Genomic DNA, 24,010 nt, shown 5'->3' with positions numbered 1-24,010 from the left:
CATACTTGGAATTTCTCTTGTTCATCCCTCGGGCCACCCACAGGTCGAATTCCAGCCAATTCAGCAGGAATTGGCTGAAATTCGAGCAGTGTATGGTGGATTTAACCTATTCAAAGCATCACTTGGGAGTGAGACAATCAGACAGAGGTTACCATGTGTATTATACAGGGTTTATATATCACCAGCGGTTTGCGCAGTGCTTTACAAAATGAAGGCAGACAGTATAGTTAAAATTCAATACAAGCGAAATCAGAGGGCCTTGGTCATTTGAGCTTACAATCTAAAAGGAGGGTCAAATGATTCAAAAGGTAATAGCTGTGAGGGATAAGCTGATCAAGAAAATAAAGGTTGTTAGAGGCAGGGTGGGCTTCTTTAAAGAGATGCGTTTTTGGGAAAGGTGGATAAAGAAGGAGATAGTCAGACAGATTGGGGTAAGGAGTTCCAGAGGATGGGAGAGGCTCGGGAGAAGTCCTGGAGGTGAGCATGGGAGTTGGTGACCAGGGAGCTAGAGAGCAGGGGGTCTTGGAAGGTTGGTATTTTGAGATCATATGTAGGCATGATCCTGATTGCCCTCAAGACAGAAAAAATCCTGTTTGTTGGAGAAGACAAAGCCCAAATCTAGATCTAACTTTTTGTGCTTATTTTAAAAAGGGATAGGTAAGACCTTGATCAGGTTTTAGTTGAAAATTGTAATTCTCTTACTTTTCTCCTGGCTAAAACCCATCACTTGGAGAGGTAGTATAGAAAGATCTCCTCAATATGGACTTAATAAGGTTCTAACCCTTCGCCACTCTATCCAAAAATATATATTTTTGGCTGTAAGGGAGTAGTGGAGCACTATAGTTGGACTCTGCTGATGTCGTGACTCTCTGAGAAGAAAAAGTGTGATGGGGCATTCTCTAATAATATATTACCCTGACAGCTACCCACCAACAGCGTCAGGGAGGTCCCATAGACTGGACCATTGTTATCCCATCTCTATTAAAAAAAGAAAAGAGTAGTGTTTCTCAACCAGGCCTAATCATGAGGTTGCTACGGGTTCCCTGAGCAGTAAGCTGTGCAGTCACTGTGCCATGCCATCAAACGCAGCTACTGTGGCATCAATTGTCACCACTGTGCCATGCCATCAAACGCAGCCACTGTGGCATCAATTGTTACCACTGTGCCATGCCAAACGCAGCCACTGTGCCATCAATTATCACCACTGTGCCATGTAATCAAATGCAGTCACTATGCCATTAAAAGCAGTCACTGTGCCATGCCATCAAATGCAGTCACTGTGCCATGCCATCAAACGCAGCCACTGTGGCATCAATTGTCACCACTGTGCCATGCCAAACGCAGCCACTGTGCCATCAATTATCACCACTGTGCCATGCCATCAAATGCAGTCACTATGCCATTAAAAGCAGTCACTGTGCCATGCCATCAAATGCAGTCACTGTGCCATGCCATCAAACGCAGCCACTGTGCCATGAATTATCATCACTGTGCCATGCTATCAAATGCAGTCTCTGTGCCATGCCATCAAACGCAGCCACTGTGCCATCAATTATCACCACTGTGCCATGCCATCAAATGCAGTCACTATGCCATCAAACGCAGCCGCTGTGCCATGCCATCAAACGCAGCCGCTGTGCCATGCCATCAAACGCAGCCGCTGTGCCATGCCATCATACTAGCTCATTATGAATGACTTGCCTGAGATCGAGGCCCCTGAAGAACTCCTTGTTCCCCGCCGCCTTGTTGCCTTCCAGTCTCTTCCGTGTATTGCTTCTTCAGCACTGTGACTGGCCGGAGCGGCGATGACGTCACTCCCGCGCATGTGTGGGACCGGCATGATTCCCAGCACGATCCCATTGATAATACCGGGATGCTCAGTGCGCATGCGCCGTTGTCTATGGCGTGCATGCGCAGTAGACATTGGTGCAGAGTTTTCTGCAAATATCTCCTTAACCATGTAGGTTAAGGAGATATTTCTTGTACCTACAGGTAAGCCTTAATCTAGGCTTACCTGTAGGTGCAAGTTGTCAAAGTGGGTTTACAACCACTTTAAATGTGAACCTATAGTATCACTTTAACTTATTGTTCATGGTAATGTACCATGAGCTGTAGGTATAATCCTTTTTAGCAGGGGTTCTCCAAGAACCTAGGAATTATTTCAAGGGTTCCTTAGGGGCAGGGGTGGACTGACAACCCATGGGGCGCCCGGGCAATAGAAGATTATGGGGCCCCTGGGCTTACAGATGGCCACCACGGCAGGAGGCAGTGCAGAGGCAGGGCAGCTAAAATCTCAGGATTTTCACATCAAAAGCATGTCGGTTTAAGACATAGCAGGGACAGATGTAAGAAAAACACAGATTTTTACATACTGTCTCTGGTTTTATTGAGCCTGGCAACCCTGATGGGGCCCCCTAGTGGCATGGGGCCCTCGGGCAGTGCCCGAAAGTCCCAATGGTCAGTCCGCCCCTGCCTTGGTAAAAACATTGAGAGAGGTTGGAATAAAGATTGCACATTTAGATTGCAAGGTTTATGGCCAGCAGGCTCTCCCTGTTTTGCTTTGAAGAATACAGCAATAGAAGTGAGATTCCTGATTAGGAAAAGAGAAGACGGAAACTATAGAAGTAAACTTTCCCAGAGATTCCAGTGGTCCGATTTATCTACCTTTGTATTATCTACAGAAAACTGAAATATTGAGTGGACCTAGCAATTTATACATGAGTTTTACGGAATTGTGGGAACTGTACGGTGTACTGTACAAGACTGCTGATCTCGCCCTGTACCATTCTCCCCTCTCGTACACCCACACGCCCCATATAAGGAGGACTGGCAGTGTTCCCCTGTGTATACAGCCTTGTAAAGAGGGTTCCTTGCACACTGACAGAAAGTGGAGCTGAGAACTATATAAGGGAGAATATCCTGTGTTTGGGTTTGGATCTGCTTGTCCCACACATCTTGCATCCTCCTCAAATTCCTTCTCCTTGTATGGCCAAATCCCAGGCGGGAGGGCAGGCTGGAGAGGGGTGAGTGTCTCTCCTCATTGGCTGCCCTCCTCCTTTGGTTTTAGGACCCTGGGAAGGCTAATGCAGAACTTTCCTGTGTCCTGATCCACAGAGGACAGCTCTGAGTTGCTGACTTCTCCCTGAGCAGGTAAGAGAAGTCATTGAAACTCCCATATTAACACTTTGCCCCCTTCTGTCTCTGCACTTCCCTGCTTAGTTCATTGTCTCTGATCACACAGAGGATGAATACCTGCATCCGCCCCACCCAATCTAACCTTTCTCCTGCCTTTCACTCATCTCTATTATAACCGCATTCATGATTTTTCTCTTTGAGGTTTAAAGCTCATGCCGCGTACACAAGGTCGTTTTTCGACATGGAAAAAAAATTACATTTTTCAGCATGTCCAAAAAACGAAGTTTTTCCAACTTCATCATTAAAAACGATGCTGCCCACACACCATCGTTTTTGAAAAATGATGAACAAAGCGCGGTGACGTACAACACGTACGACGGCACTCTATTCGCCTTTGGTCTGCTTTGAGCTGATTCCTTGTTAGTAAAAGACGATTCGCGCTTTTCTGTCTGTTACAGCGTGATGAATGTGCTTACTCCATTACGAACGGTAGTTTTACCAGAACGAGCGCTCCTGTCTCATAACTCGGTTCTGGGCATGCGCGGGTTTAAAACGTCGTTTTAGCCCACACACGATAATTTTTTACTAAACCGAAAAACGACATTTTAAAAAAACGACATTAAAAAATGCAGCCATGTTCGAAAAAAAAATGTTGTCGTTTTTCAGAAGCCGAAAAACGATGTGACGATGATTTTAAATGACGTTTTTAAAAATCCCCTTTTTTTCATGTCGAAAAACGACCGTGTGTACGCGACATTAGCCATGCACCAGTAGAATTTTTGGTTTAAGAAAAAACGTGTTTTTGGAATGTTCTTTCAATTTTCTAAATGGTTAATGGGAGCAAATCAAGTGTTTGTGTTTGACTGTATATATGAGAAAATTGGAATGCTCACGATGGAATTTTTTTCTCAAATTTCCAATGAAATTGTAGCTGTTAATGTGGTCCTCAGTTGGGTAAAATTTGTTTGTATTGTATTTACATGTTATACTTACCTGCTTGGAATTTGCATGTTCTCCCTGTGCCTGCGTGGGTTTTCTCCGGGTGCTCCGGTTTCCTTCTGCACTCCAAAGACATGCTGGGAGGTTAAATGGCTCCTGTCTAAATTGGCTCTAGTATATGTATGTATAAATGTAGGTGAGTAAAGCCTAGTACACACTTCTAGTTTTTTTTTTCATTCAACACAATGGGGTTGATTTACTAAAGGGAAATACACTCTGCACTGAAAGTGCACTTGGAAGTGCAGTCGCTGTAGATCTGTGGGGAAGCTCTGAAATGAGGGGAAGCTCTGCTGATTTTATCATCCAATCATGGGCATGTTTTTTCTTTTCCTTGCATGTCCCCCCTCAGATCTACAGCAACTGCACTTGAAAGTTCACTTCCAGTACACTTGTAGTGCAAAGTGGATTTGCCTTTCATAAATAACCCCCAGTGGGCTGAAAGGGGAAAACAATGGACAGCTCAGGTCAGAGCTGATGTACTAACAATCTGGTGTTAGTACAGCGATCTCCAATGCTGTTCTATTGCGTTTTGACAGGGGGATGCACCCCTGCCGGAACTCTTCAGTCAGCCATTGGCTGAGACCCCCGAATGGGAGCCGGTTGGGAGACCTTTTTTGGTCATGACCCTTCAACAGAAGCCGGCTGAACGTCTGACTTCTGTTGGACCGGCTGCAGTACACACGGGCCAAATGTCGGCCGGGTGATGCCGCCCAACATTGGGCCCATGTGTACTGGGCTTTAGGGAACTGAGATGGTAAGCTTCTTGAGGGTAGTGCTGATGTAAATGTACTAAGATAGATCTAACTATCTATATATTTAGATAGATAGATAGATAGATAGATCTAACTATCTATATATTTAGATAGATAGATAGATCTAACTATCTATATATTTAGATAGATAGATAGATAGATAGATAGATAGATAGATAGATAGATAGATAGATAGATAGATAGATAGATAGATAGATAGATAGATAGATCCAACTATCTATATATATATATATCTAAATATATAGATAGTTAGATTTTATATATATATATATATATATATATATAAATTATATACCCATTAACGGTTCGAACCCTGTATGGCCAGCCTTATTATAGCAATGACAGCTGTTTTCTAAGCAGTTTTATATCTGACATACATTTTCCAACATACAGTTACATTTAGGCAAGTAAAGCTACTTATTAATGCTTTTTATTAGCTATAGATTGATGATGCTATACTTTCCTGGGATTTTTAAACTCAAGGATACCAATAAGATTTTATGGAATAATGTTTGGGAGTGATGGTGTGTATATGGGCTGCATTTGGCCTGTGCATACACCTGGGATTGACAGATCTTGGAGCAGGAACTGATCTGCCACTTCTGCCTGGAGAAAGCCAATACTTGGGGTGTATAGGTGATAAACATGTATGCTATCTAGTTGGGTGCATGTTTATGCCACAGTTATCCTAAGACCATCATAGCGCAGTTTGATCTTTTTACCCTATACATAGTTGCTCCTAATAAAAAATATTTATACTAAGCAGTTGGGTTTCTTTTGTAGGACAATTCAAAAACCACTAACGATGAGGATGTAGTTGCACTTATCAACCAATTGTAATCTGTACCCTTAAATGACTAGAATAAATTCTGATTGGGTACGGCTTTCTGCATCATCACATTTCTTCGCCCTTTATTACATACCCATATATGTACATGGATTGTTAATATAAATATTTTATTTTAAATAGAATTTCTATGACTTTTTTTTTATTTTGGTCTATGCAAACAACATTAAAACAATACAAACAAATTATCCAAACAGAATCACATAAACCAAAACCGACACTACATAAAAAAAAAAAAGAAAAGAGACCCAGGCCCGGACTGGCCATAGGGCATACCCGGCCAGAGGTGCAGGGTGCTGTGTAATGAAAAGGGGCCCAGAGGTGCAGGGTGCTGTGTAATGTAAAGGGGTGCAGGGTGCTGTGTAATGTAAAAGGGTCCAGAGGTGCAAGGTGCTGTGTAATGTAAAGGGGTGCAGGGTGCTGTGTAATGTAAAAGGGTCCAGAGGTGCAGGGTGCTGTGTAATGTAAAAGGGTCCAGAGGTGCAGGGTGCTGTGTGATGTAAAAGGGTCCAGAGGTGCAGGGTGCTGTGTAATGTAAAAGGGTCCAGAGGTGCAGGGTGCTGTGTGATGTAAAAGGGTCCAGAGGTGCTGTGCTATGTAATGTAAAGGGGTCCAGGGTGCTGTGTAATGTAAAGAGGTCCAGAGGTGCAAGGTACTGGAACCCCACATCCCATCATTAACCGCCACCTCGAAGCGCCGCCGCCGTTCCCGGGCCTATTTTTTGTCCCAGTCCGGGCCTGGATAGACCCTATGACTTTTAGCAGTATTAAGGGACCTAGCCAGGCCAAATGAAGCTGAAAATAAAAAAAATATTGTTCCCAACAGCTTACAGTTTAAACATGGCGTGCAAATAATTTCTGTTAGTCCAAATCTGTAAAAATAAAGTGAAACAGACTAAGTGGACTGTTCACATATGAGCACTGCAGGGCAGTATACCAGTGCACCCAGGGTACTGCTTGGTATCATTAAAGTGATGGTACAATTCGGATATCTACATTTACATGTGATAACCAATCCTCAAACCCTGCATAGAGCAGTATGGAAGAGCTTTACTGTTGGGATAGGTTTCAGATTTGAGTAGATTAATACGAGAGGAAATGAAAATCCTCTTCAAATCAATGCTGGCCAAATGCTGCACAGTGGAACTGAATGAGCAAAATCTATTTCCCCAGCCACACTAAACAACAAGGATGGAGGAATCTGCCTTGCCATCTATTGTAATTTGACAGCTGACACCTGCTGCTGTCAAAATATCAAAACATTGGCTGCATCTGATTGGATGCAGGTAGTGTCCAGCCAAAAAATTTCCACCCGGTTTCTTTTCAGATTTTCATATTGAAGCACGTGGGGTAAAATTTGAAGCATAAGGTAAAATTCTCTCATTCAACGTTTTTTCAGCTACTGTTGAACCAGCCAAATTTTGATTAGTTTATGGCCAACTTTAGCTATTATGCAGTAAGTGTCCCCATTGGAACATTTTACCTCTGTTCCTGTTCCAGCAACAACAGCTGTAGTGACAATGCTGAATCTATCTAGTAAGGACACAAATATATGACCGGGGCTGCAACCCTTCCTCAACACAAAACCAAAAAATTGCCTGTAGATAATTATAGCCAGATTCAGGTAGGGGCGCGCATCTTTAAGGCGGCGTAGCGTACCGTATTTACGCTACGCCACCTTAAGTCAGACAGGCAAGTACTTTATTCACAAAGTACTTGCCTCCTAACTTACAGCGGAGTAGCGTAAATGGGGCCGGCGTAAGCGCGCCTAATTCAAATGAGGATGAGGGGGCATGTTTTATGTTAATGGGGGGTGACCCGACGTGATTGACGGTTTTTAGGAACGGCGCATGCGCCGTCCGTGTACATATCCCGGTGTGCGTTGCTCCAAAGTACGCCGCAAGGACGCATTGGTTTCGACGTGAACGTAAATTACACCCAGCCCTATTCACTGACGACTTACGCAAACAACGTAAAATTTTCAAATTTCGACGCGGGAACGATGGCCATACTTAACATTGAATAGGCCAGCTATTTAATGGAATAACTTTACGTCGGAAAACGCCTTACGTAAACGGCGTATCTTTACTGCGAATCGGCGTATCTAGGCATTTTCATATTCTACGCCGAACTCAACGGAAGCGCCACCTAGCGGCCAGCCTAAATATTGCACCCTAAGATACGACGGCGCAAGCTGTCGTATCTTAGCTAGGTTTAAGTGTATCTCAGTTTGAGAATACACTTAAACTTACGACGGCGCAGATTCCGAGTTACGTCGGCGTATCTACTGATACGCCGGCGTTTCTCTTTGTGAATCTGGCTAATAGACTTTTATTTTTATGGAGGGTTTGCTATTTTTTATGGTTTTGGAAATCAGGGAGATTTTTAGGAACTATTGTGAAATTGTTGGATGGGTTCATCAGATTTGATAGTGTTTTATGCCAATTAAGCACCAGATCAACTATTGGCCATGTTGTTTACCACTATCTGCCTGTGTATGGGAATCATACCGTATGCATTGAGATACAAAGACTTTTTGTAATTTTATATTGTGGTTGAATCACCCATATTGCATGCAGCATTTCAATACGCATTATAAGCAAAGGTACAAAGGCCTTTTGTATAATACTGCATGGGTGTCAACTAACAGTGTCTTCTTTACATACATGCTAGGGGCAACAATTAATTTGTAGGAATTACTCTTCATACAGTTCTGGGTGGTTACAATGAAAATAAAAATTCTTAATTATTATAATTAAAAACTCAGAGAATGTAGTCTGTATGGTTGACACGTTTTTCCCACTGCTAACCATAACATCAAGTCATTAGAGTTATAATGGTGAGTTTCCTCTATAATCAGTTGCCAGGGGAGGGCTGGGCAGGGGGGCAATTGCCTCCCAGGCAACCCTAACTTATGTTCAAAATGCCCGCTACCATTTTATTTTTTATTCTGGTCTTGGAAGTTGGGCCGACCACTAGTTGTTGCATTCCAGGAGTTGTAGTCCACGCTTAAAGCTCCCGGTGGGTGGAAAAAGAGCAGCGCAGAGGAAACTACAACTCCCTGTGACTGGATTCTTGAAAGTCGGATGCAGGAATGCAGGGCTGGGCACTGGTTGCAACTTGACCAGGAGCATTACCCCCCTCCCCCTGAGATCACTGAGGTGAGAGACCCTGACACCCTTAGCTGACCCCCATCTAGCCCCCCCCCCCAATACACCCCATTTAACCTGCCCCAGTGATCAGGCTGCATTGATGGGCACTGGTGAGGCTTCATTGAAAAATCAGATGGGCCATGGATGTTGAGCTGATTCAGCAGGTCAATGGGCCACTTGACTGGACTTGCCCCCCAGGCCTAAGGCTGCCAGCCCTCCCCTGTTAGTTGCTATAGTTAAAATATGGGTGAGCGGTTTTACTTGCCAAGATATATATAATTCTGATTGGTCACTATTTTGATTCAGATGCCCATGCCACATAGCACCATCAGGAGGATGACAGTGGTATTTACTATTGCTTTGCAGCTCCCGGTGTCTCTTTATTGTACTATGGGCTCTTCTCTACTGTAATCTTTCTAAACGGCGCCCCCTTCAGTCCCTAGTGACTGCAGGCACATTAGCCTGACAGCACAGGGCAATGCAATAGCGTATGCTGCATATGGGATTAAAGCAAGATATTCTGAAAACAGATTTCAGACAGTTAAACCAGCAGTATTTTACTTACAAGCCTTGATTATAGTGTGCTTCTCATATTTTCTGAGCACTTCAAGGGTCCATTGACACTTGTGTGTGCTAATATCATAAATGAGCCAAAATTCTAACAGTGTATGGCCAGCCTAAGGGTCATTGTTAGTGACAATCAATTGTCAAAACGATCATTAGATTCAGAAATGGGGGCAGATAACTGTTCCTATATGTTGAGCTTTGGCACATGCCACCTACCTCCTCGGCATACCTATTGGCCCTTTTAAAGGTACTGATCAAAAAACATGGCCCTCGCTGGTGGTGGGATCCAATTTTACTTTTTACAGGAAAAGTTGAGACTTATAATTCCAGCTGCCTACATTTTTCGACTCTAGGGATCATTTTAACCTTTGATGTTCGTTAATGCATGGTCACATCAAACGCTCAATTTAAATTGCACAACTTTGTAACAGGCTAGTGCCCCATACACACGAGCGGTTTTCCCGTAAAAAAACAAACTATGGTTTTCCAGACGGAATTCCTCTCAAGCCTGCCTTGCATACACACGGTCACATGCGCAATTTTTTTTGCGTGTTGAAATTGCATACAGACGACCGGTTTTCCCGCTAGGATTTATTCCTGACAGGAAAAAAGAGATCCTGCTCTCCTTTTTTTTTTTTTTTTTTTCGACAGTTTTCCTGTTGAAAAAAGTCCGATAGAGCATACACACGATCAGGATTCCCGGCCAAAAGCTCTCATCATACTTTTTCCGACGGAAAACCGATCGTGTGTACGGGGCATTACTTGTAGCCAAAGTAGGTTTAGATTGGCTGGTGTTTCTTGAAGTAATTATTTACACCACTTAAATATTTGAATGATCTGACCTGGCAAACTCTTGCATCCGCTTTAAATTATTACTAGCTGTGTTTAAAGACAATAATCTGCTAGTAGATGGCCAAAAAATGTTGCATAAGCAGCTACTGCTACAACTGTATGACTGACAAAATTGCCCACATATGGACAGACCTGCAGCTATAGCCATAGATGGGCTAACAATTAAAGAAATGTTGCCCATTCAAGCCTCACTTATGACAACTGGACAGCATATGGCCACGGGGGTGCAAAAGAGGACGTTCAAAAGCAATTTTTAGGGCACAAATATTTTTCAGCATGGAAAACATCTGTGGGAGCCACAGAGAAAAGGGAATGGGTAGAGCCTGTAATAAAATAAATCCTGTAGACTGTCATTCCTTACTTCTCAGAAATACAGCTGGCCATACACTGCACACATTTTGGCCAGTTCCTAATGAATTGGTAGAAATTCAGGCCATAGGAAACCATATTGGCACCCTCCCTCCAGACACCCTTTGACCTGAAAAGTGAAGGACCCAATCCAATCCCAGTTCCATACATGCCCCCATACCATACCAGCTCCATCCACCCCACCTCAATCCCATCCCTGCTCCATCCACCCCCCCCCATCCAATCCCAGCTCCATCCATCCCCCATACCATTCCGGCTCCATCCATCCCCCCGATCCAATCCCAGTTCCATACATGCCCCCATACCATACCAGCTCCATACACCCCACCTCAATCCCATCCCTGCTCCATCCACCCCCCCATCCAATCCCAGGTCCATCCATCCCCCATACCATTCCGGCTCCATCCATCCCCCATACCATTCCGGCTCCATCCATCCCCCGATCCAATCCCAGTTCCATACATGCCCCCATATCATACCAGCTCCATCCACCCCACCTCAATCCCATCCCTGCTCCATCCACCCCCCGATCCAATCCCAGCTCCATCCATCCACCATACCATTCCGGCTCCACCCCCCCCCCCCGATCCAATCCCAGTTCCACCCATGCCCCCATACTAGGGTTGTCCTGATACCGATACTACACATTTAAAAAAAAGTATCGGTATCGGCGAGTACATGAAAAAAAGTATCGGTACTTGTACTCGGTCCTAAAAAAGTGGTATCGGGACAACCCTAATCACAAGCGACTGTCTTTTCCCCTGCAGGCTCCTGTGTGGTTGCAGGAAAGAAATGCGTACTGTCTATGGCCTGCCTTATGTACCTGATTGATCTGTCCAGGGACAGATTAATGTATTTTGCTCCTTTTCTATCTATGACCAGCCTTAATATATCTCTATACATATCAGAGCTGTTAGGCTAGTCATACACGCGCAAATTCCTCCTTTGCCACTAATCAGCATGGACAGAGTGTAGGTGGGAGTAAGGCCAGGTGGTAGGCACCCAAAGAGGGAAGGAACTGAGGTCCAAGATGTCAAGAACTTTCCAAACACACGGTATCAGAGTCTATGTAGAAGTTTTTAACTGGGCAGAAACACTCATAGATAATTATGCAGTACTTGCGGATAGCAATGCTTGAGCACTGACAGTACCTGGCACAGGATGCGGCTGGTAGGCAGTATGCAACAAGGCACTAGAAGTGGAAAGGTTCCACTTAGCAACAATAACAACCAGTCCTTATACTGTCCCTTCGCTATCAGTATACTAGGCACACTCTCTCCCTACCCAGTGGGTTCCTGTCCCTATCCTAACCACTTGCAAAAAGGGCACCAACTGTAGTGAACCAGTGCTTTTTTTAAGCACTGCCCTCACTAAAGATGGCCACAGAGTGACAGAGATCATCCTGGGCAACAGTATCCAATTTGACAACTGCTCACGCTATGACATATATGGTAGGGTGACCAGACATCCCCGGTTTCCGGGGGACAGTCCCTATTTTGAGGACACTGTCCCTGGACCAAGTCTGTCCCCGGTTTTGTACCCGGATTGGATTTGAACAAGGGCTGGGGCCTTTTTTAAAGACAGTCAGTGCAGAATTTAAAAAAATCTGAATTACACTTCCTCCACCGCTCCTACTAGCTTAGGGGGGTGTATTTTTTTCAATTATCTGTGCCCTTTTCTGATGATCATGTGCTTGTCGGTGCGGAGGGAATATTTATAAAATTTTGGGTGCATGCACATTCAGCTTCGCTCACATGTTCTTCTGCCTTGGCTCCAAGTCCCGGCCAGCCGCCTGCCTGTTTATCTCCTTGTCTTCTCTGGTGGAGTGATCTTTCTCCGCTCCCCACCCAGTAGTAGCCAGGGCCCGAGAGTAAGACTTGAGAGGCTTTGAGGCGGGCGGCGACGGGTAGAGAGTCATCGATTGACGCCATTACTAGTAAAAAAAAAAAAAAAAATATGTCCCTGGATTTATTTAAAAAAATCTGGTCACCTTAATATACGGAGGCCTAAAAGGAACTTGAGTTCTTACTGTCCTCCATTTTCCCTGAATGGAGGTCCCAGACAGCGCCACCTGTGTAGGGAGGTCAACCTACACCTGCCTACATTTGAAATCCACCCTGCCAGGTGTTGCATTATGACTGGTGCTGCTCCTGCTCCTGCTGGGGCTGTGGTCAATATTTGGCTGAGAATTTGTGGCCATGATTCTATCATTTTTCAAATCATATTTGTTGAGCCAAGTGGTGCAGATAGGGCCACCAATGGCTCAAGTTGTGGCCAATTCAACAGTAATTGTTTGAAATGTGAGCTGTGTATGAGTGGCATCAAACTTGCAGGTGTGATCTGGATGCTTGGTCTGAGTGGTCATGTTATTGCTTATGTAAGGAGGAGGGAGGAATGGACAAACCGCTCCTGATGTTGCTTATCTCAACGGTAGCAATAGTGATTGGCCAAGTAATTGAAATGGTTGGCTGGTCTGCTTCTGACATAGGTTGGAGTCTCTGAAACATGTCTGGATGTCTACGAATCAATTGATAAGCTACAAGTGATGCTGCTGATTTTCAAGTATTGCTCACTTTTATTGGTTAGTTTCAGTCTACCGAGGTGATGGCGTTGGTGGTCAAAGGTCTTCTTTGATTTGCTGGAAAGTGACTTTTCAAGAAAGCCCAATACTTTTCTCTGCTCCAAAGCTAAGTAAGTTATGCAAATCTGCTACTTTCATCATCAGGGAGGACCCTGGTTGGTCCTGGCGCTCAGCGAGCTTGTGCAAAGATTGGACGATATCTCCAACTTTGCCATTCTTGGGGAGATATCTCCTTGTCTTGAAATGTAATAATATACAAAGGCACAGAGGGGAGATCAAACAGGAAATGAACAACTATGTGTCACGGAACCATGAACCAGACGTACAACAAGAGATAAGTGAAAATAAGAAGGCTTTATTGAAAATCAAGCTGTAAAGCAAAAGTCCAAACGGATGGTTAAACAGAGTCTTGCGAAGCCAGAGGTCAGGAACCAGAAGGGTAGTCGGACGAAGCCAGGATCAGGAACCAGCAGGGAAGTCAGACGAAGCCAGGATCAGGAACCAGCAGGGAAGTCAGACGAAGCCAGGATCGGAACCAGAAGCAGCAGCAGTCTTAGAAGCATGTGAACACAGGAGGACCAAGCAAGGAACTGAAGCCACAGAGCTCCTATATATGTGAACCAGGCATCCAGCTCCTCCCAGTGGGAAGGAGGAGCCGCAGGGTGGGAGGCTACAAGAGTCCCAGAAACCAAGATGGCCGCCAGCACATGTCAAACGAAGGAGACAGGAGAGAGGTAAGACCATGACAGTACCTCCCCCTCAAGGGCCCCTCCTCCGCGGTGCAAAAAACGGTTTCTGAGGGAAACGTGCATGGAAGGCTCGGAGCAAGGCAGGAGCATGGACATCTGCGGAGGGAACCCAGGAACGCTCCTCTGGACCGTAACCACGCCAGTGGACCAAAAACTGCACCCGACCGCGGACCAGGCGTGAGTCCAGGATATTGCTCACCTCATACTCCTCATGATTGCCCACTTGGACCGGACGAGGCCGAGGAACCGAGGAAGTGAAGCGATTGCACACCAGTGGCTTCAACAGGGAGACATGAAACACGTTGGAGATCCGCATGCCAGGAGGAAGCGCAAGGGCATAGGCTACCGGGTTTACCCTGCGAAGCACTCGGAAGGGACCAACAAAGCGAGGAGCCAGCTTGGGAGTGGGCACTCGAAGGTTGAGGTTGCGAGTGGACAACCATACACGGTCTCCGACCTGGTAGGAAGGAGCAGGCGCTCGTCTGCGATCAGCCTGGAGTTTCTGGCGCTGCGCAGAGACCTCAAGGGACCTCTGGATCTGTACCCAAGAGGCGCGTAGGACGGAAAGGTGATCCTCCACAGCCGGAATATCCTGGGGAGAGAATGCCTCCGGTAACACGGCAGGTTGGAACCCATAATTGGCCATGAAGGGAGACGTCCCAGAGGAAGAGTTCACCGCCGTGTTCCTGGCAAACTCAGCCCAAGGCAGGAGGTCAACCCAATTGTCCTGGTGATCGGAGACATAGCAACGAAGGAATTGCTCCAAGGCCTGATTGGATCGTTCTGCGGCCCCATTGGACTGAGGGTGGTAGGCCGAGGAGAAGGAGAGCTGAATCCCCAACTGGGAGCAAAAGGCGCGCCAGAACCTGGACACAAACTGACTCCCCCGATCCGACACTATCTCCTTGGGCAAACCGTGCAACCGGAAGACCTCCCAGGCAAAAATCGTGGCCAATTCTTGTGCAGAGGGTAACTTCTTGAGAGGAACACAGTGGCACATTTTGGAAAACCGATCCACAATCATGAGAATGACCGTATGGCCTCGGGATGCAGGGAGATCCACAATGAAATCCATCCCCAGGTGTGACCATGGGCGCTCCCCGGTGGCTATGGGTTGCAGCAGGCCCAACGGAAGGTGCCGAGGGGACTTACTCTGGGCACAAACGGAGCATGCCGCTACATATGCGGCGATGTCGGAACGTAGGGAAGGCCACCAGAACAGACGTGAAACAGCCCAGGACAGCTGATTCTTACCAGGATGCCCCGCGGTCTTGGAGTTATGGTAGGTTCGCAACAACCGAGTGCGCAACTCCTCGGGCACAAAACATCTGCCGTTGGGTCTCCCAGAGGGAGCACCAGATTGAGCCGCCAAAATCTGCTCACCAAGGGGAGAGGTCAGGCTGGTGCGAATGGCGGCCAGGATCTGATTCGGAGGTATGACCGAAGTCGGTATAGATTCCTCCCTGGACAGCTCGGAGTACTGCCGTGATAAGGCATCCGCCCTGATGTTCTTGGAACCGGGTAGGTAGGAGACCACGTAATTAAAACGTGACAAGAACAGAGCCCATCTGGCCTGACGTGGTGTCAATCTCTTGGCCTCAGAAAGGTAGGTCAGATTCTTGTGGTCCGTCAGGATGAGAACCGGAACCACGGAGCCCTCGAGCAAGTGCCTCCACTCTTTGAGAGCCTGCACTATGGCCAATAACTCCCTGTCACCAATCTGATAGTTGCACTCCGCGGGTGACAGTTTCCGGGAGTAAAACCCACAAGGAAGCAGCGGGCCCTCTGGTGTTCTACGCTGAGACAGAAGGGCGCCTACTCCCGTCTCAGATGCGTCCACCTCGAGGACAAAGGGCAACCCAGGGTTGGGATGAGACAGAATCGGGGCCGACACAAAGGCGGATTTTAGGGCCTCAAAAGCCCGGATGGCCTCGAGCGGCCAGACCTGGGAATTACTGCCCTTCCTGGTCAGATCCGTGAGAGGCTTGGCCAGCATGGAGAAGTCCCTGATGAACTTCCGATAATAATTGGCGAAGCCCAAAAAGCGCTGCAAGGAACGAAGACCACTGGGCTGAGGCCACTGTAAGACAGCCGAAACCTTCTCAGGGTCCATGGAGAACCCCTCAGCGGAAATGATGTAACCTAAGAAGGTTACCTGGGATCGGTGAAATTCGCATTTCTCAAGCTTACCGAACAGCTTGTTCTCTCGTAACCGTTGCAACACTCGCTTGACATCCAGAATGTGGGCCTCCATGGATTCAGAGTATACCAAGATGTCATCCAAATAGACCACCACACACTGCTGCAACAGGTCACGGAAAACATCGTTGATGAATTCCTGAAAGACTGCGGGCGCATTGCACAACCCAAAGGGCATAACCAAGGATTCATAATGACCGGTCCTGGTGTTAAACGCGGTCTTCCACTCATCGCCCGCCTTGATCCTTACCAGGTTATATGCCGCCCTCAAGTCGAGTTTGGTAAAGACCGTGGCCCCCTTAAGGCGATCGAACAGCTCGGAAATCAAGGGTATCGGGTAAGCGTTCTTGATCGTGATGCGATTAAGGCCCCTGTAATCGATGCAAGGCCTCAACTCACCGCCCTTCTTTTTCACAAAGAAAAATCCAGCCCCTGCCGGGGACGAGGATTTGCGAATGTGACCACGGGACAGCGCCTCCATCACGTACTCCTCCATGGCCTCATTCTCCGCAACCGACAGTGGATAGACCCTGCCGCGAGGAGGAACGGCACCAGGTTGTAACTCTATGGCACAATCGTATGGGCGGTGCGGAGGTAGGGCAACTGCGCGCACCTTATCGAATACATCCCGGTACTCCTCGTATTCAGGAGGCAACAGAGAGTCCGAGGAAGTACACAGCAACTTGACAGGCCCATGGATGCAACTAGCCCCACACTGTGGTGACCATGAGAGGATCTCGGCCGATCTCCAGTCAAAAGTCGGATTATGCTTCTGGAGCCAGGGGTACCCCAAGACCACCGAGTAGTGTGGAGACGAAATAACCTGGAAGCAGACTGACTCTCTGTGAACGGCACCAATGGCTATCCCCACTGGAAGGGTCTCATGAGTCACGTGTGACGGCTGGAGGGGTCTGCCGTCTATCGCCTCTAGAGCCAGCGGGGAACCTCGAGCCTGCAGAGGAATGGAATTGGCGGCAGCGAACTCACTATCAATGAAAAAACCACCAGCACCAGAGTCCACCAACGCCTGGGTCGTCACCGAGCCCCCGACCCAGGAGAGGACAACAGTGATCAGTGGTTTATCAACACGGGAAACCGGGGACGAGGAGACTCCACCCAAGATCTGCCCCCGACAGGATCTCAGGTGCGAGCGTTTCCCGGACGGTTCGGACATGCCAACCGAAAATGCCCACCGAGACCACAGTACGTGCATCGGCCCTCGCGTCTCCGGAGTACCCTCTCCCCCTCGGACAGGCGAGCAAACCCCAGCTGCATGGGTTCACCCCCAGACAAGTCAACCCCAGGAGGCGTGGGAGGAGAGGGAGGCACGGGTGGGACAGCAAACGTAGGCGCCAAACTGTTAGGAGGCCTCCGCAGGCTCTCCTTAAAGGAAGGTCTCTCCCTGAGTCTGGTGTCAATCAAAATCAGGAAAGAAATAAGAGCCTCGAGCTCCACTGGTAGGTCCTTAGCTGCAACCTCATCCTTCAAGGCATCCGAGAGACCATGAGAGAAAGCAGCGACCAGAGCCTCATTATTCCAGCCCACCTCTGCTGCCAGGGTACGAAACTCAATGGCGTATTCGGCTACGGATCGTGAACCCTGTCTGACGGACATAAGGAGCTTCGCAGCAGAGGCGGCGCGAGCCGGCACATCGAATACCTTCCGAAGAGAAGCAACAAAACCGGAAAACTCGGCAACCACCGGATTGTTGTTCTCCCATAAAGGGCTGGCCCAGGCCAAGGCCTTGTCCGAGAGCAGCGAGATCAAGAAGCCCACCTTTGATCTCTCAGTGGGAAAGGCATGTGGCAGCAACTCGAAATAAATGCCCACTTGGTTAAGGAAACCTCGGCACTGAGTTGGCTCTCCCCCAAATCGCTGTGGAAGGGGGGCAGAACCGGTCATACCCCAAAACACCGCAGGCGCAACAACAGGTGTCGGGGTAGACTCTGGCGCAACAACCGGAGCGGCAGTAGGAGCGGGCCCAGGAGCGACAACCGACCCATCGGCAACGGGAGCGAAATGAACCGTGCGTTCAAGCAGGGTTTGCAACGCCACGGCGAACTGACCCAACAGGTAATCCTGCTGATCAAGTCTGGCAACCAGCGTGGGTAGCGAGGATGGCCCTGTACCGTCAAAATTCATGGCTTGGTCCTAATGTCACGGAACCATGAACCAGACGTACAACAAGAGATAAGTGAAAATAAGAAGGCTTTATTGAAAATCAAGCTGTAAAGCAAAAGTCCAAACGGATGGTTAAACAGAGTCTTGCGAAGCCAGAGGTCAGGAACCAGAAGGGTAGTCGGACGAAGCCAGGATCAGGAACCAGCAGGGAAGTCAGACGAAGCCAGGATCAGGAACCAGCAGGGAAGTCAGACGAAGCCAGGATCGGAACCAGAAGCAGCAGCAGTCTTAGAAGCATGTGAACACAGGAGGACCAAGCAAGGAACTGAAGCCACAGAGCTCCTATATATGTGAACCAGGCATCCAGCTCCTCCCAGTGGGAAGGAGGAGCCGCAGGGTGGGAGGCTACAAGAGTCCCAGAAACCAAGATGGCCGCCAGCACATGTCAAACGAAGGAGACAGGAGAGAGGTAAGACCATGACACTATGCAGATAAAGATAACCAGATTCCCATTAATGGAAAGAAGCCTCGCAACATGTTGTTTTGCAAAAGACTTGGTAGTGACTCCACTTTTGTTGAGAAAAAAAAAACATTTCCCTCTGGGTGATGTGGTTTCATATTTAGCAATCTGCTGTGCACCTGCAGGGCACTAATGAGGAAATCTGCAGGGTCTGCATCCCTTTAGCCGTGATTTCCTATTAGGAGTATCTCACCAAAAATGACATCTTTGTTGCTGGGAATGCCTGCAATCTGACTCTGTACAGAACACCACAAGGTAGCCTTATTGTATTGCATTTTCAGAAAATTACAGAGCTGCAGATTGAAAATGAAAAGTAATTTTTAATAACATTCAATTACAATATGACTTGTGTCTCAATTGTATACGCTACATTATTTTTTCTTTATTTGCTATTTTTTTTTACCCCCACAAAAGTAGAGTTACCCTTAATCACTTAAGGACCAGCCTATTTTTCAAACTTGGTGTTTACAAGTTAAAATCATTATTATTTGCTAGAAAATTACTTAGAAACCCCCCCAAAAAAATAAAAAAAAAAAAAATATATATATATATATATATATATATATATATATATAGATAGATAGATAGATAGATAGATAGATAGATAGATAGATTTATTTTTTCAGACAACCTAGAGAATAAAATGGCAATACTTTGTCACACTGTGTTTGCGCAGTGGTCTTACAAGTGCAATTTTTGGGAAAAAATACAAGTTTTTTAATAAAAAAATAAAGTAAAGTTAGCCAAATTAATTTTTTTATATTGTGAAAGAGAATGTTACGCTGAGTAAATTGATACCCAACAAGTCACGCTTGAAAATTGCATCCGCTCGTGGATCGGCAATACATTTTGACCCTTATAACTTTCCATAGGCAACGTTTTAAAATCTCTAAAGTTTACCAGTTTTGAGTTACAGAGTACATCTTTCTCTAGAAGTATTGTTCTCACATCTAACGATCGTGGCAATACCTCACATGTGTCATTTGAACACCGTTTTTATATGCAGGTGTGACTTGCGTATGCGTTCGCTTCTGCGAGCGGCGGGCGAGCTCGGCGGGACGGGGAGCTTTACTTTTTTTTTTCTTCTTTATTTTACTTTTTTTTTATTTATTTACACTGTCCTTTTAAAAAAAAATTGGTCACTTTTATTCCTATTACAAGGAATGTAAACCTCCCTTGTACTAGGAAAAAAAAAGCATGACAGGACCTCTTAAATGTGAGATCTGGGGTCAAAAAGACCTCAGATCTCATATTTACACTTAAATGCAATAAAATAAATAAATAAATGTTGTTAATTGTTTCCCTCTCCCGCCACCGATTAAAAGTGATCTTGTGGCGAATACGCTGCAGAGACCACTTTTATCAGAAAGAGGTAGGAATATACTGGAATTATGGCAGCTTTCAGCTTTCAGTACCGATGTAAAGCAGAATTCTAACATTCCCTCCACTCAGTTTTTTTTGCTTTCTAAACTACACTGGAAGAATCCGTGGAAATATAATCCGATTCCAAGTATGGCTTGGATCACGTCGGAGCCTCTGAAGACTGTGATTCATTCAGTGAGATAAAAATATCTACCCCGCAAAAAAGAGAAAACTTTTTCCACTGTCTCCAACAATGAGATGAAGCAGATATTGTCAGTTTAGGGGGGGGCTTTTGCAAGCTTAATTTTCCTATAATAACTGATGCATTGTGTAAAGAAGCCTGATGCCGTGTACACACGACCGTTATTCATGTCATGGAAAAAAACAATGTTTTTCTCAACGCGATTCCTCTCAAGCCTGCCTTGCATACACACGATCGTGATAAAAAATGCTTGAGCAAAGCGCGGCGACGTACAACACATACCACGGCAATATAAAGGGGAAGTTTCATTTGAATGGCGCCACCCTTTGGGCGGCTTATGCTAATTTCCCAGTCTCATAAGCTTCTGAGCATGCGCATTTTTTTTCCCCCACGTTAAAGCGTACACACGACCGTTTTTCATGACGTGAAAAATGACGAGAAAAAATAGAGCAGGTTCTAAATTTTTAAAATGCTCTGGAGCCTACACACGAAAATGGCATTTTTCCCGTCATGAAAAACGGTCGTGTGTATGCGGCATTATTGTGTATTTCTGGTCACAACTGTTGATCCTAACTATTGGGTAGAAGGGAAGAACTAAGACCAAGAGTTAGGGTGGCTTTTGCCTCCCAGGCCAATAAAAGTAAAGCTACCATACACATTTAGATTTCACTAATTTATGGAGGAATCTCCCGTATCGGCTATTGCATAACAGCCACTTCACCTGCGTTTATCTGAATACCTGAACAATGACTGCATATGATTGGATGTAGTCACTGTTAGGGACGAGCTTCATGTTCGACTCGAACATCGTATGTTCGATCGTTCGTCGAAATACGAACAAAACGGTTCGTTCGCGAAAAAATTCGAGTTACGTTTCACAGACCATAATTCACTGCGGCATCGCTGGCTGATGATTGGCCAAGCATGCACTATGACCCGCATGCTTAGCCAATCACAGCTTGCAAAAAACGGAGAGCCATAATTGGCCAAAGCCAGGGTGGCTTTGGCCAATTATGGCTCAGGGGGTTTAGTACACGCCCCACACTATAAAAGGCCGCCTGCAAGTCGGGCTTGTGTAGTGTGTTGCGGTGGTTAAGAGAGGACAGAGAGTGTCATTTTTTGCAGGTAGATAGAGCAGGCAGGCTAGTCAGGTAATGTTACAGTGTCTAGAGGATATATATGCATCCCAGGTGTTGTACATATACTTATACACTGTATAGTTTAGCTAGATCAGTAGAATGAGTGTTTCAGCGTTTTTGCAGTAGCGTTTTCCAGCGGTTTTTAGCTTTTTTTAAACAAAATTCTACTTACACAAAAGCTCATGGCTCAAAATCGTTGAAAAAAATAGTTTTCCTGCGCTTTTTAGCTTCTTTTCTTTTTTTAGTTGGAGCGTTTTTTATAGCTGAAAAACTCCTCTCAGAACCCACTAGTTCTGGGGGTTTTTTCCAGACAGAAAACACCCAACAAAAACTGATAACAGCCTGCTGGGGAGTTTATTGGCTGCAGAAAAAAATGTCTGAAGCCAAAAACAGCAGCTGTAAAAACATCCAGTGTGCATGAGGCCTTAAAGTGGTTGTAAAGGCAGAAGGTTTTTTTTATCTTAAAGTGGTTGTAAACCCTTTACAACCACTTTTACCTACAGGTAAGCCTAGATGAAGGCTTATCTGTAGGTGCTTGAAATATCTCCTACTCGTCCTCGGTTTAGGAGATATCTACCAAAATGATGGGTGCCTATGTTAACGGCGCAGGCACACTTTGTCAAAACTATGTACTTACTCCTCCCCAAAATGATATACCCATTATTGCAGAGAAGGGGGGACGACTTAAAGTAGAACTTCCCCTTTTGGAGGAAGTTTTACTTTAAGCCAAAGTGGTCCATGCTATTGTGTTATCAAATTTTGTTTATAAAGAATACCCATTAACCCAAATACTTTTACATTAAGAAAATGTTCTGTGTATAGAGACTACTTGCAACAGATTTTGCACTTTCTTACAAATTCTCATCCCAGCCACAAGAAAGCTATTGTTGATTCTGTAAGCAATGTCATTGACCATACCAGACCAGAGAAGCAAATACTTGGTATGAGCTTATAAATATATTCCATGACAGGTTTCCTTTAAAGGAAGTGTATTAGCAGACCTCTTTCTGAAGAGATGCATTCCTGCCTGCTAAATTGGAAGCATATGTAACGATCACCACATGTGGCTGTCTAATGTAAACATTTAAAAAATAATTTACAATATGTTGGCCAATTCACATATAGATAAGATAGCTATTAGATTACTTTTGGTTTGCTCATTAGAAATGTGAAAGTTGTCGGGAGTAAGGTACATAAAGACCATAGGCAACAGTCCGAACATTATTTTTTCTTATTATTTTGTGGATTGGTGTTTAGACCTGTTTGCTCCTTATCTTAAAACTCAGATTCAGAGTTTTTTTAGACTGTCATGCTCTTGGTTCTGCCGCTGGCGGCACAATTCCCAAGGTGGAACCACTTTAGGGGGAGTGACCACTTCCCATGATAGGTGTCGCTCAATTGCTGGCATGCAGAATCTGACTCACTAGCAAGAGAGAAGGGACAGAGCAACATAATTTTTGATCTAACCAGCAAAGCAGTAATAGGGGAAGCTAAAGTGGTCTTTGATCTTCTTGCTGTTGAGCTGTGGCCAGCAACAGGCTTGCTCCTGTTACATGGCCCTTACTTTCATTGTTCCCCTAGACCAGTGGTTCTCAACCTTCTAGTGCCGTGACCCCTTGATAAAATTTCACAAGTACCCCTAACCGTAAAATTATTTTTGTAGTGGGTTGTCAGCACCCAAGGCATGACAAGTAATTTGCACCTAAACCACAGACATTTAGCGCTCCCTGAGTCCTTTTAATGGCAACTATAATCACACTCACTTTGTCTCCGGCTTTACTGTGTCTCTGACTTTGTGGTGTCTCTCGGCAGTGACACTTATGCCGAAATCAGGAGATGGGGTCTCCTCCAGCCCATTCCACTTCACATTCCTCACCAGTCAGCTGACCTCTAGTCTCTGCCCCAGCCATGCTGTGAACTGAATGAGCGCCTGCAAAGAGGCTGAGTGGGCGGCCGTGGGCTCCAGAAACAGCCCAGCTTGGCGGCCACAGGCTCCAGGGACAGCCCTGTTGGGTGGCCGCAAAAAGGCTGGGAGAGTGGTGCGGGCTTCAGGAATAGCCCAGGATTCGGGCGGGTTCGAGGGGGTCCTGACCCCCAGGGTTGAGAACCACTGCCCTAGACATTGTTTTTTTGACCAGGTGAGCTAAGGATCATCTATTATTGATGACAAACTTTGCAATTATTATAAAACTTACACCCCAAAAACAACATATAGACTAGTTTAGACTTTCAAGGGACACCTAGACGTAAGATGACTGTTGGCTAGCTTCACCCACATTGGATGTCTAATCCTGGGTACCCTCAGATGCCAAGGTGATGTTACTTTGATAAAAAGTCAATATTTCAGTTGGATTTGCCCTGACTTTTATTTTTCTTGAGATAAGACTGCCTGGTGCATGAACATATAGGCTTGTGTGATAAAAACATGCATATCCATGCATATG

The 24,010-nt window shown here is 45.9% G+C and overlaps 1 protein-coding gene across 2 annotated transcripts in view; it reads left to right on the top strand.

Moving 5' to 3' along the window:
• MYL9 (myosin light chain 9) overlaps positions 1 to 24,010 on the top strand; it is a 43,767-nt gene that overhangs the window by 14,108 nt on the left and 5,649 nt on the right. Inside the window, exon 1 of one of the 2 annotated variants that reach the window (XM_040330527.1) lies at positions 3,048 to 3,150. The exons of the other annotated variant lie outside the window; for it this stretch is intronic. The gene's annotated coding sequence lies outside the window, so the exon portion shown is untranslated. Of the gene's footprint in view, positions 1 to 3,047; positions 3,151 to 24,010 lie in introns of those variants that run through there. 2 annotated transcript variants of the gene reach the window in all.

This window comes from Rana temporaria, chromosome 12 (assembly GCF_905171775.1).
Source record: "Rana temporaria chromosome 12, aRanTem1.1, whole genome shotgun sequence".
In the NCBI taxonomy this organism is placed as follows: domain Eukaryota; kingdom Metazoa; phylum Chordata; class Amphibia; order Anura; family Ranidae; genus Rana; species Rana temporaria.
The sequence above is the reverse complement of the archived record's forward strand: the minus strand, read 5'-3'. Positions and strand labels throughout refer to the sequence as shown.